Here is a 13,565-nt window from a genome sequence, read left to right on the forward strand (position 1 = left end):
TTATTCCATACTCAAAGTACCATATGAAAACGCAATGCAATACACTGCGTGTGCGGTTGAGTGATCTTTTGAAGAAATGTAGCGTTGCAACACCAGGGATAGACTGCAATGTATCTCTGTCGTTGCAGCCCTCTGATGCTCCCTGCTGCCGGCGTCACAACAGTGTCTGCATTTTTCACAAATAGAGTTTGGAGAGACGTTGTCAGTGTCTGTATGTTGCTCAAATTCTCCCAAACAGTGGGCGCTAAAGATCAGGGCACGGCAGACCATTGCAGCCATTGATCTCGAGCAGAAAAATAAATATGCTTACAGCACCTGGTATTCCCAGGCGGTCACCCATCCAAGTACTAACCAGGCCCGACCCTGCTTAGCTTCCGAGATCAGACGAGATCGGGCGTGATCAGGGTGGTATGGCCGTACGCAAATGTTCCCGGGTCCATACTACCTTTTATTCAGCAGGAGCACAAAAGGACTGAGAGCGCTGCCGTGGCCAGAGACGGGACATGTACAGAAACAATGATTAGATCCATAATGAAGGAAAGCAATGCATAAAGACTTTATTCCATACTCAAAGTACCATATCAAAACGCAATGCAATACACTGCGTGTGCGGTTGAGTGATCTTTTGAAGAAATGTAGCGTTGCAACACCAGGGATAGACTGCAATGTATCTCTGTCGTTGCAGCCCTCTGATGCTCCCTGCTGCCGGCGTCACAACAGTGTCTGCATGTTTCACAAATAGAGTTTGGAGAGACGTTGTCAGTGTCTGTATGTTGCTTAAATTCTCCCAAACAGTGGGCGCTAAAGATCTCTGCCCGTATGCAAATTAGCCATGTGCGCCTAACAGAAGAATGACGTAATGTTGAGAACGAGTCATACTAAAAACCGAGAGCAAGCGAAAGCTAAACCAGACTGTATCAATCACACACTTTGGGTCCATTCTAACTTTTGATAAGAGGCTAGTCTTTAAATCTTTGCAGTGACTGAATGTTGATGATAAAACGGATTGTTTTGCATAAGATGAGTGTGTGCGACTGTGTGTTTGTCATTTCCGGCTTCGGCATACCGCATGGTCATGAAGGCCTCGTGGTGAGTTACTTTCTTAGTGAAGCAGCTTAGCCTTACAGTTGGATAAGTTGGAGTGATTGGAGTTTATTTTTCACAGTGAGAGAGGGGTGCACCGGTCCTGGAGGTACTGCAATACCAGGTCGATGCGTGGAGTGGACGGAGCAAGCCCCTATTCCATCTCCCAGTTCCAAAAAACAATTTAATATATGGTCCCCGGGTAGGGGACGTATCAGATATTAAACTGATAAGAACAGATACTACACTTGATCTTAGCCAAAAGGCCGAGAAGCGATGCCCACACATGCTCAGACCAAGAGTCCAGCTTCCCAAACACGTCGCTCCACTTAGCGGTTTGACAGACGACGACAAAACAAATAGAAGACCAGTCACCCTGTGTGCGTGTTTGTGAAAGCTGAAGAAAAATGCCGAGGTCGCTGCATCTCTCTGCTGGTCCCTGCTGCCAGCGTCACCAGTGTGTCTGCATGTTTCTCAAATAGAGTTTGGAGAGACGTTGTCAGTGTCTGTATGTTGCTTAAATTCTCCCAAACAGTGGGCGCTAAAGATCACGGCACGGCAGGCCATTGCAGCCAATGAGCTCGAGTTGAAAAATAAATGTGCTTACAGCACCAGGTGGTCCCCCATCGATGTAGTAACCAGGCCCGACCCTGCTTAGCTTCCGAGATCAGACGAGATCGGGCATGATCAGGCTGTTATGGCCGTAAACTAACATTTCCGGGTCCATACTAGGTTTTATACAGCAGGAGCACATAAGGACTGAGGGTGCTGCCGTGGCCAGAGACGGGACTTGTACAGAAACAATGATTAGATCCATAATGAAGGAAAGCAATGCATAAAGACTTTATTCCATACTCAAAGTACCATATGAAAACGCAATGCAATACACTGCGTGTGCGGTTGAGTGATCTTTTGAAGAAATGTAGCGTTGCAACACCAGGGATAGACTGCAATGTATCTCTGTCGTTGCAGCCCTCTGATGCTCCCTGCTGCCGGCGTCACAACAGTGTCTGCATGTTTCACAAATAGAGTTTGGAGAGACGTTGTCAGTGTCTGTATGTTGCTTAAATTCTCCCAAACAGTGGGCGCTAAGGATCAGGGCACGGCAGACCATTGCAGCCATTGATCTCGAGCAGAAAAATAATTATGCTTACAGCACCTGGTATTCCCAGGCGGTCACCAATCCAAGTACTAACCAGGCCCGGCCCTGCTTAGCTTCCGAGATCAGACGAGATCGGGCGTGATCAGGGTGGTATGGCCGTACGCAAATGTTACCGGGTCCATACTACCTTTTATTCAGCAGGAGCACAAAAGGACTGAGAGCGCTGCCGTGGCCAGAGACGGGACTTGTACAGAAACAATGATTAGATCCATAATGAAGGAAAGCAATGCATAAAGACTTTATTCCATACTCAAAGTACCATATCAAAACGCAATGCAATACACTGCGTGTGCGGTTGAGTGATCTTTTGAAGAAATGTAGCGTTGCAACACCAGGGATAGACTGCAATGTATCTCTGTCGTTGCAGCCCTCTGATGCTCCCTGCTGCCGGCGTCACAACAGTGTCTGCATTTTTCACAAATAGAGTTTGGAGAGACGTTGTCAGTGTCTGTATGTTGCTCAAATTCTCCCAAACAGTGGGCGCTAAAGATCAGGGCACGGCAGACCATTGCAGCCATTGATCTCGAGCAGAAAAATAAATATGCTTACAGCACCTGGTATTCCAACCCGGTATCACGCCATTGCGTGCTCCTGCGCACGAACGTTAATCTATTGAAGCGTGTTCCCGAGCACGATAGTCCGACTTTTTGCGTGTTACACAAAACGAAATGTAAACCAATGCATTCTGAATGGGAGTGTTCTAAGACAATTAACGTTCTCCACAAAACGCTACGAGAGAGAGAGAAAGAGAGAGCTGGAGGTACAGAGAGAGAGAGAGAGAGAGCGAGAGAGAGGCTTCAGAAAGGGTGTGCGCAGATAGTACAGTGCACCCTAGTTATGTTTATGCCAAAACCTATATATATAATTAGGCTATAATTATATTATTTAGCGTGTAATGAGACAATCTATAGCCAAATTGTCGAAGATGCCCGAGAATCTTTCGGGATATCAGCATGGGAAATCGGCGAATCAGACCCATGAATCTATTGTAGCGACCCTGGGACAGTTAAATAGTTTGTGTGTTATGTGTTACATTATATTTCGTTGTCCGTTATGCCAGTTGTTCTATGTGCATGTATTGTAATGTTATTCTTGTCAAACAGCGTGTGGGGCGAATCATTAGGTCAGCTGGGGGAGGGCCTTGGAAGAACAGGAGGGTGGGGGCCTGCACGCGAGTGAGACCGTGTTGCCGGGGTAACCGGGGTTTGTTTGGGTCCGGTTTTCAGCTGTTGGTTTCAATGTTGTTACAATGTTACGGGTTTCAGTGACCTGGTTTTTGGTCCATTAAAACTACCTTCAACTAATGACTCGACATGATTATGTCACCGGCGAGGTCGTTACACTATAAAGAAACACGTCATCTCAAGCGGGAGAGAAAGTTTGCGGTGCTGGTTTGTGTCACCAACCCAGCAACCCAGTCGCCAAGAAAAAACGTTGACAGTGCACGTTTCCATGAACACTGGATACGTAGCATTTCAACGTAAAAAATAGCGTGTTATACCTACAGTATCCACGTGTGCCGCTGTGGAGGCGGGTTTCGGGGTTTGGGACACGTTTGTTTGGGGGGGGGGGGAGACTGTTGTTGACCGGGGGGGGGGGGGGGGGGGGGGGGGGGGGGGGGGAACACACCAACCCAGCAACCCAGTCGCCAAGAAAAAACGTTGACGGTGCACGTTTCCATGAACACTGGATACGTAGCATTTCAACGTAAAAAATAGCGTGTTATACCTACAGTATCCACGTGTGCCGCTGTGGAGGCGGGTTTCGGGGTTTGGGACACGATTGTTTAGGGGGGGGGGGGGAGACTGTTGTTGACCGGGGAGGGGGGGGGGGGGGGGGGGGGGAAGACACGTTTGTTGAGGGGGACGACGACACACGATTGTAGGGGGGGGGACACACGTTAGTTGAAGGGGGGGGGGGGGGGGGGGGGGGGGGGGGGGACACGTTTGTTGAGGGGGGGAGACACGTTTGTATCCTAACAACAAAACAAGTTAACAAAAGCCCCATTTGTCAACTGAGAACCCCAATTCCCAGAATCCCCCGCGGCTCCGGAACACGGCGTAGCTTATATTAATCTTTATTATCTGAATGGGAAATGCAATATTTTAGGACAGATACACCATTAAACGCGTTTCTAATGACATTTCTAGCGAGAAATGTACATTTTCCTTACATAATCTTCAGTCAGTGAATGTGTATGATCTTTATTAATCTTTATTATCTGAATGGGAAATGCAATATTTTAGGACAGATACACCATTAAACGCGTTTCTAATGACTTTTCTAGCGAGAAATGTACATTTTCCTTACATAATCTTCAGTCAGTGAATGTGTATGATCTTTATTAATCTTTATTATCTGAATGGGAAATGCAATATTTTAGGACCGATTCACCGTTAAACGTGTTTCTAATAACATTTCTAGCGAGAAATATACTTTTTATTTGCATAATCTTTAGTCAGTGATTGTGTCTGATCTTTAGTTTTATAGTTATTAGGATTTGATCGGCTCGCTCGCATGTTTCAACGACGTCAGGTTGCTTTCGCTAAACTAGCAGCTCACGTGCTTCCTGCGTTTGTGTTATTAAACTGTTACTTTATGTAACTTTTAATGATATCATCTTGTTAGAAACACGTATATCTGAGAGCCAACCCAGTCGCCAAAAGCATACGTTGACAGTGTACTTTTCGTGAACACTGGATTACGTCGCATTTCAACATAAAATAGCGTGTTATACACACACACACACACACACGCACGCACACGCACAGACACGCGCGCGCGCGCGCGCACGCACACATAATTTTTCAGATGTGAGTGCTGTTCCAAATCGAGTACTCCGTGGTGCACTAACCGGAAATTACGATCACGACTGCCGCCGTGGCTCCTCCCCCGCAATAAACATCCCGCTTTGAAAGGTGAACTCTTTACGCCTAGCAGCTATAAAAAACTATAAAAACTAAAAAATGACTCTATTAATGCAGGCTATGTGGAAAATGCGCCGACTTTGGCTCAGCCTGGCTCCGACTCTTCCGCTACGTATAAATATGTGTAATCCAGCACATATAAAGACGGGGACCAGAAAATAATTACTTTCTCTCCATTGAAACCCATTCATATTTTTCGATCTCAGAGGTCCCATGAGGGGCCTACCGGAAGGGGCGAACTTACGAGCTCTATGACGCTGCTCTCGAGCGACATATAGATAGGACTGCTAATCTTACAAGCATTCTCAAGATCGATTGTCGGCAGTAGTTCTATTCATTCTATCGCTGTAACTTTTCTCTCGTGTTGCTATGGACAAGTTGTTTGACCTGGATCTCCGTGACCCCCGCACAGAAGGAAGACACCTTGCCGTTGGGTTGATGCATGACCAATTCCTTGCAGAAGCCATGGTAACAACCTTTTGTACATTAACTGAACTTGAACTTGTACATGAAATGAATGTTTCAGTACCTCAGAAACTCCGTCTAACAAGATGTTGGACTTAAACACACAGGAGGCTGCGGAGAATGTCAATCGGGCAAGATCTGGAGGGGATTCACCACGGAGCTCAACCAAACGGAGCGGACGCGGCAAGGCCAGAGGGAGACGTGGAGGCCGTGCGGGCCATACAGGCCGTGCAGACCGATGGAGTGGCCTAACTACAGGTTTGTTTATGTGCAAATTCAGATTAGTTTAATTTGGTGACAAACAATTACCCATGGCAATTAGGGATGGGTCAGAATTTTCTATTATTCGATTTTTCGTTCCCGTGGGTCAAAGTCGATTTGTAACATTTGGACCGTTAAAGGTTGGGTATGGGATTTGCGAAACGCCAGCAGATTTTGAAAATACACAACTCAAATGGTCCTACCCCCTCTCCTTCAACGCTGACTCTACCCATTCCAAGTACAAGTACATGGGAGCGGGGGAGAGGGAGTGCCGTACGACCGTTTGATTGACGTACTTACTGTCAAATGAGTTTCTTGCAGCAGTGCAAGCACTTGAGTGTCTGCCGTAGAGATATATTAATCTGTCATGTACTGTTTAACAGGCATGGACACTGAGGTGTTGGCACTTCCTTCAGAGGATTCCTTGCCCTTACCCAGAGCACAGCAAAATCCTCAAGAGATGTTTGGTAAATATACAGTGTTTAATTCTGAAATCCAAATACTGTATATAGAATGTAGATCATTTGGTTATATTTTATTTGCAGAACAAAACATGGAGAGGCTTTCTGCCCTACTGGATTCAAGCCCCTGTCCTGCTGAGCCTGAGAGAAGCGCAGCATCATCGTGGTCTGTTAGGCAGCAGAAAGCCTCTGACCGTTGGGAGGAAGCACGGCCGTACCACCTCAGATGCCTTTTGGAATCTGAGGCTGTTGGCAAGCCATTGTGTTGCTTCTGCCACAAGCCGGCTGTTATAAGGTTGGATGTTCATCAATCAAATAATAGAATGTATCTATGTACACTAAAAAAAGTATATCATATAAATTGAGTGACTTGACTTGAGTGTTTTGTCTGCTTAGGTGCAGAGAGTGCCTTCCGGAGCAGTGGTTTTGTGGGGCCTGCGACATGCATAACCACAGCAAACGGCCACTCCACAACAGGGACAGCGTGGTGGATGGCTTCTTTAAAGCCATTCCCCCATCCACATGTATCTCAAGAGGAGAGACTGGAATATATGCCACACATGAGCAAGGTAAGGTCTGACAAATCTACCTGTCTAGACTTCCTGATCCTTATCTTGTTTATTCAGTCTGCTGCCATATACAGAATGTTCACTTTTCTTTTCGACAGATCGCATTTTACCCACAATGCCAGCACAGCACTGCACCTGCCAGGTCCCTAGCTTCACAGTGGAAGCTGGGAAACCAGTCATCTTGATTACCATCAATGGTAGAAACCAGTTCTCTATTTAGACTTCTGTTAGTCTAATATACAATATGTGTCAATGATTATGACTAATGTTGTTTTTTTCGTTAGGGCGTTATGATTTGCATTTGCCACGTTATGTGTGCCAAACATGCCTGCAGCAGTGGGCCCCTGATGTGAGAGACCTAGTCAGGAGTGGATATTGGCCAGCTTCTGCAAATGCTTCCACAATCTACACGGTGGACCTCCTCAACACCTTTCAGGAGCTGAAGTTGATCTCACCTGGATTCTCCAGGCAAGCCCTTGCAAAAATGCTGGAACATCGCACACTGTGTGCAGGAAGAGTAAGTGACATCAGCAATACTATTTATTATGCTCACCAATATTGTCAGCAATTTTTTTATTTTTTTTTTGACTATCTCAAAAATGTTTTCCATATTCTGATATACTTTCTAGTCTGGACAGATCAACGGGGATGCCCTGCAGAGGAGCTTTCTTGAGTTTGCATACGCCTCCTTTGAGAAAGACCAGCTCTGCTGTGATACCCCTTTCACCTGCCCTGCCTGCACACCTGAAATGGTAGCAGTGTCAGCAGATGGCAACAGGAAGCTTTATCGCTTTGGCCATACTGGAAGGTGCACTTTAAGTTCTCTTTGGTAATTGAGTCGTGACTGTAAGTGACAACAAGAGTAGGTAATGGATGTTATATATTTTTCCCCTAGATCTAATGACACTCCCTTTTTTGATGGGCTATTTCTAGCCAAAGACAGTGAGGTGTCTGATTTTGTCAACACAATACAGATGGCGGTGAAGAATGTAAGTTTAAGCTAAGTTTAAACACTCAAATAGTTCTGTTACTAAAGGAATCATTGCATTTCCTGGACTTCTAGAAGTATTCCATACTCCCTACTCTTTTGTCGTGAATTACATTAACAATATGTGTATGCACTATATTCACAGATAAAGGGGAGAGGCACATGTGGAGACTCTCAATGGGCAGCAGCAAGGGAGACCTCTAGGCGGGCCTCTAAACTGGATGAGGAAGGCGTTGAGGTTGCGGTGTGTCGGCATGGCTTCCTTTTAAAAGCCCTTAACATGTACCGAGGAGAGATATTTGCGTATCCTATGTATCTCCAAAGGGAGCTTCTCCCAAGCAAGGCACAGTTTTTTGCTATGGATGTGGCATGCAAATACTGGCCATACCTACAAAAAGTTGCTTCGGTCATTCCAGCTCTCAAGAGCCTCACAGAAATGAAGCCCTTCCTGAGCATCATGCATGCAAGAGCTCATGCTACCAAGTGTGAGGTATGTCTGTTATCTGTTATTTTCAAATGAATACGCCATGTGTTACTATAGGAATGGACAGCTTTAAGCTGAATTCCTTTTCCATAATATTTGTCCACGTTTTCCAACTGCTTCATTGGCTCTAATGAACCCCAAATCCACCCATCCTTGCAACAGATAAAATGGAGTGGTCGGAATCAGAAGGGAGCAGGCACAACTGCCGGTGAGGAGGTGGAGCAAATAAACAGCTACCTCTCCCGTTGTGCCCTGACAACAAAGTACATGTCAAAAGCAGGTAAGTCACTTTGGTCTGAGTTTATGCTATCATCTAATATTGCTCATAGATTGCAGAACATAATGTAATTCTCCTTATACCAGCACGTGTGGACATGCTCACTGTGCATGCAATGGGTTGGAACCATCACAAAGCAGAGACGCTACACAAGGCCCTCTCCACAAGATATGTGAAGGTATGTTTCATATTCATGTATGTTTTTGTGCCAGTTGTTAGGCAGACTGAGTTCCTATTGTAATTATTGTAAATATTTTAGACATCTAAAAGGGCAGAAGAAGAGGCAGAGAGGCTGTCACAACTGCAGAAGGACCTGCAGTGCTCAAATGCAATGGCTGTACAGTGGATTGCTGAAGTCAAGGAATGGGCAGAGAGCGGTGAGGACAGAACAATATACATGCCTTTTTGCAGTTTCCTTACAGACATTTGTGTTCAAACGGTAATCAAAATAATACACAATCAGTGAAGCATTAGTGCTGCAAAAATCTAGAAAACTCGGTTGCATTGTATAGAATACAGTACACTGAGCTTAATTTCACCCTAACGGATATCTACAGAGACCCCAGTAACGGGTCTGCACGTTCTCCAGCAGTCCATTGAGGGTCTCCATCTGGGTCTAAAGCAACAGAAACAAACCCTCTACCGTCAGAATGGTATGTAGGCTTTTTCTTGAGTTATCCGGTATACCTAACAATGTATCTATATTGTTTTTAATATAACCTATGCAAGGTTTTTGTGTCTGCATATTACGTTTCTCCTAAACAATCTAGACAGCAACAAGCTTCGCCATCGTCTCCGAAGAAAGTTGACGGAAGACAAAAAGCGCCTTCTCCAGGAGATTGATAAATACAACAGTCTTGTTGCAGACCTCTCCAAAAGGATTGATGTGGCCTTGGTTGACCACTCTCTGGCTGGACAGAGCACTGGCGCAATATGGCCATGGGAGGACTATGGCAGTGGTATGCATTTTTCAATGCTTTTAAAATGTCATGCAGTATATCGGAATAGTGAACTATCCTGAAATGATATATTAAATATAATGGTGGTTTTGTAATATATAAAACGATTTTGGGAAAGAAACATCATTTCTAAATTCTGTTTCCATTATGGTTGCATTGCTAAATGTTATGCCAGATACTCATGTATTGATCTTAATATTTTGGATCATTAGTAACAATCGGGGTCAAGAAACGACTGCACGACCAGGAAATGCTGAAAACACGGCTGGAAGAGGAGCTCCCTATCCTGGTGTTGGAGATGGCCCAGCACTGTACGTGGTTGCAGAACCTGGGAGTGGCCCTCAAGACGGAGCTTGCAAGATACGGTAAGTTAAAGACAAGTTTTGGGGATCCCATTTAATGTATTCAATTAGTGGGGGATGTTTCAATATATATTAACGTCGTTGGGTTTTCTGTCCTCTACTTGTAGAAGATGAAAATGGACTTCACTGTCTCTTGGCAAGAAGACTTGCGGAAGTGGAAGAACGACATCAAATGGTCCTGCAGCGGTATAAGACTGCTCTAGGTCCATTGGCCTCTGTCCTCCTTGATGTTTGTGAGGAAGAGGAATGTGATCCGATGGGCCTGGTCAGTCCAGACACCAGCGAGGATGAGGAAGATGCAAGAGAACAAGCAACTTAGTTGATGGTGTGGTTTCGTGCCTCGCTTGATGTACACAAATGATCATTGTTATTGCTATGTTTAAAATAAAAAAATAAAAAAATCTATCTCTTCAATTCAAGATGGGGTGGGTGAGAATAAATAGTGCTATAACCTCACTAGCCTTATTGACATGGACACATCTGTTCCGCATAGATTTCTATGCACGAGACTTTTTAGGAAGAGATCTATGACGCATAGAAATCTATGCGGATCAGATGTGCCATGTAAACGCGGATACTATGAATTTCATTCATATATACAATTTCAGAAGTGGATGAGATTCGAGAAATATCTTGTTATAATGAGAAAGAATGTCAAGGTTTGGGGGTTGATGAAAAACTATTTTGAACCTTTGTGGTATGGCAACCCAGTCGCCAAAAGCATACGTTGACAGTCACTTTAAGGACAAGTTATGAGAGAAATGCACATTAACTTTTTGTTATCTCATAAGCGGTGTGGTGCCGGCTCCTTTTGACCTTTTGACCCCAGACTTCAAAAACGTGTCCACAGGCCAGCTGTGTCTACCCACCTTAAGCCACAAATGTACACCTACATCCCACAGTAAATGGGGACTAGAAACATAACCTCTGTCATATACATTTACTCTACTGTTGGAGGTCACGCCCCTTTTTCCACCTTTTCGAGATAGCTAGAGATGCTAAAATGTTTACACACATTTCCCGGGGCCCCGTGTACGACATATCCGAGATTTGGAGTTCTAGCCCTTAGAGAAAAAAAGTTTTCCCAAATGGAGTGTCATTTGGACAAAGCCCCTCAGAAGTGTAGCCTGCAAGACCTAATGGTTCAGAATGTGGTGGAAAAAGTTTTTGAGATAGGAAGGTCCTACCGCCCTGAAATTTTAATACCTTATTCTAGGGCCTAACTGGGACCTCCGCACCGAAACTTGGCCCGGTCGGACCCCGAGGGCAGGAAGGGGGGGCCTGCCCTCGGGGTCTGACCGGGCCAAGTCTCGGACAGGAAGGGCCCCCCCTTCCTGCCCTCGGGGTCCGACCGGGCCAAGTTTCGTTGCGGAGGTCCCAGTTAGGCCCTAGAACAAGGTATTAAAATTTCAGGGCGGTAGGACCTTCCTATCTCAAAAACTGTTTTTCCACCACATTCTGAACCATTAGGTCTTGCAGGCTACACTTCTGAGGGGCTTTGTCCAAATGACACTCCATTTGGGAAAACTTTTTTTCTCTAAGGGCTAGAACTCCAAATCTCGGATATGTCGTACACGGGGCCCCGGGAAATGTGTGTAAACATTTTAGCATCCCTAGCTATCTCGAAAAGGTCGGCAAAGGGGCGTGACCTCCAACAGTACAGTAAATGTACATAAGACAGAGGTTAGTTTCTAGTCCCCATTTTTTGTGGGATGGAGGTGTACATTTGTGGCTAAAGGTGTGTAGACACAGCTGGCCTGTGGCCACGTTTTTGAAGTCGGGGGTCAAAAGGTCAAAAGGAGCCGGCACCACGCCGCTTATGAGATAACAAAAAGTTAATGTGTGTTTCTCTCATAACTTTTTGTCATTATTAAAGAGAGGCCTGATTCTCAGATATGCATGTTGGATGGCTGGATGGCTGGTTTGGGTAGAACTTCAGACCAAAATCTTGTAAGCGAGCCGCTGGGTGAGGTGCAACAAGATGGAGCACTTGCTGAGTAATTTCTTGTAGGGCCGGTGCGTAAGAGGGCAAACAAGATGTCCTTCAATATCTACGCTTCCAGGCGATTGCAACGGTGCCACACATGAACACATTCAAACATGTTTAATGGTAGTAATTAGCTGTCGAAATTGGAGGCCTTAATCAATAATGACCAGCTATTGATTTGCTTCCCGATAAAAGTTTGTGACAAATGACATGTTATTTAGCATCTACACATTGAGCTGAGTCCAATGACACAAAGCATGACACTCCACGGCCCTACACGGCCCCCTACACTACATGGCCCCTGTATTTTACATGGTACACCTATGGTCTAGGGCATGATCTCTGTGTGGCACAAGGTCGAGCTTGATCTCATTGGACTCAGCTGCTAATGTAGATGCTAAATAACATGTAATTTGTCAGAAAACTCCATCGGGTAGCAAATCTATAGCTGGTTATTATCTATAAAGGCCTCCAAAATCGACAGCTAATTACTACCCTGAAACATAGTCAAATATGGTCATGCATGGCACCGTTGCAATCGCCTCGAAACGTAGATGACAAATGACACCTTGTTTGCCCCGTTACGGGAAGATATTTTCATGGTATATCTTTCTATTTCCTAACCAAGCTCCATTGCCGTCTTTAACCAACGTGGTTTGCCGAGAGTCACGTGACGTTGACGCAGGCCCATTGAAAAGAAAAGGCCCAAAAAACGTAGGCATGTCACATGTTTAAAGCCGTTATTGTAATTAATTAATTTAATATTAAAATATAGGCTATTATATGTATACAATTATTACGTCGTGTAATATTCTATCTATAAGTAGACCATAACTTTTATTCAATTATCGTTATAACATGATCTGTATCTGACCATTGAACATCTTTAACCAAGTTCAGGTATAACCAGACCATATAACAAATATTTATAACATATAAACTAGGCTATACGTATAGCATATCATACATTTGGTTACAGGCCAAATTCGGTATAAATGTTACCCTCTGCTGGCCCACAACTAGATCGTCGCGTCCCTAGCAACCTGACGTCTTTGAAACATGCTAGGGAGACCATAAAACCAACTATCGAACAAAAGATCAGACACATTCACTGACTGAAGATTATGCAAGTAAAAAGTATATTTCTCGCTAGAAATGTTATTAGAAACACGTTTAATGGTCAATCTGTCCTAAAATATTGGATATATATATATATATATATATATATATATATATATATATATATATATATATATATATATATATATATATATATATATGCCTAATGCCTTCAGGGCGGCGCTACTGTTCAATCAGGACAAGAACAATGAGGTACTCCCACTCTTTTATCCCTGCAACCATCAGGTTACTAAATGATGACAAAAGTAAGGAGTAGGTGGAGAGCACACCAGTGTTGCTGGGTGTTTCCGGGGGCAGGGTGGTTGTTACTGACGGGCTGAAATGAATTGTGAGTTAAATGTGTGTGTTGGACTGCCTTTGATATATGTTTTTGTCTACCTCCTATTGCTATTTATTGTATTTATTAAGTAATCTATTATGTGAGACTGGAAACTGTGAAC

The 13,565-nt window shown here is 44.5% G+C and overlaps 2 long non-coding RNA genes across 2 annotated transcripts; both read left to right on the forward strand.

The window, feature by feature from the left end:
* Nucleotides 1–5,422: 5,422 nt before the first annotated feature.
* On the forward strand, nucleotides 5,423–6,411 carry LOC307081415. Its single transcript, XR_013812145.1, has 3 exons — nucleotides 5,423–5,640; nucleotides 5,745–5,895; nucleotides 6,282–6,411. It is a non-coding gene; the product is annotated as an uncharacterized lncRNA (long non-coding RNA).
* Nucleotides 6,412–9,586: 3,175 nt separating this feature from the next.
* On the forward strand, nucleotides 9,587–10,382 carry LOC307081416. Its single transcript, XR_013812146.1, has 3 exons — nucleotides 9,587–9,636; nucleotides 9,849–10,001; nucleotides 10,106–10,382. It is a non-coding gene; the product is annotated as an uncharacterized lncRNA (long non-coding RNA).
* The last annotated feature ends 3,183 nt before the right edge of the window (nucleotides 10,383–13,565 follow it).

This window comes from Pollachius pollachius (assembly GCF_949987615.1).
Source record: "Pollachius pollachius genome assembly, chromosome: 10".
NCBI classification, from domain to species: Eukaryota; Metazoa; Chordata; class Actinopteri; order Gadiformes; family Gadidae; genus Pollachius; species Pollachius pollachius.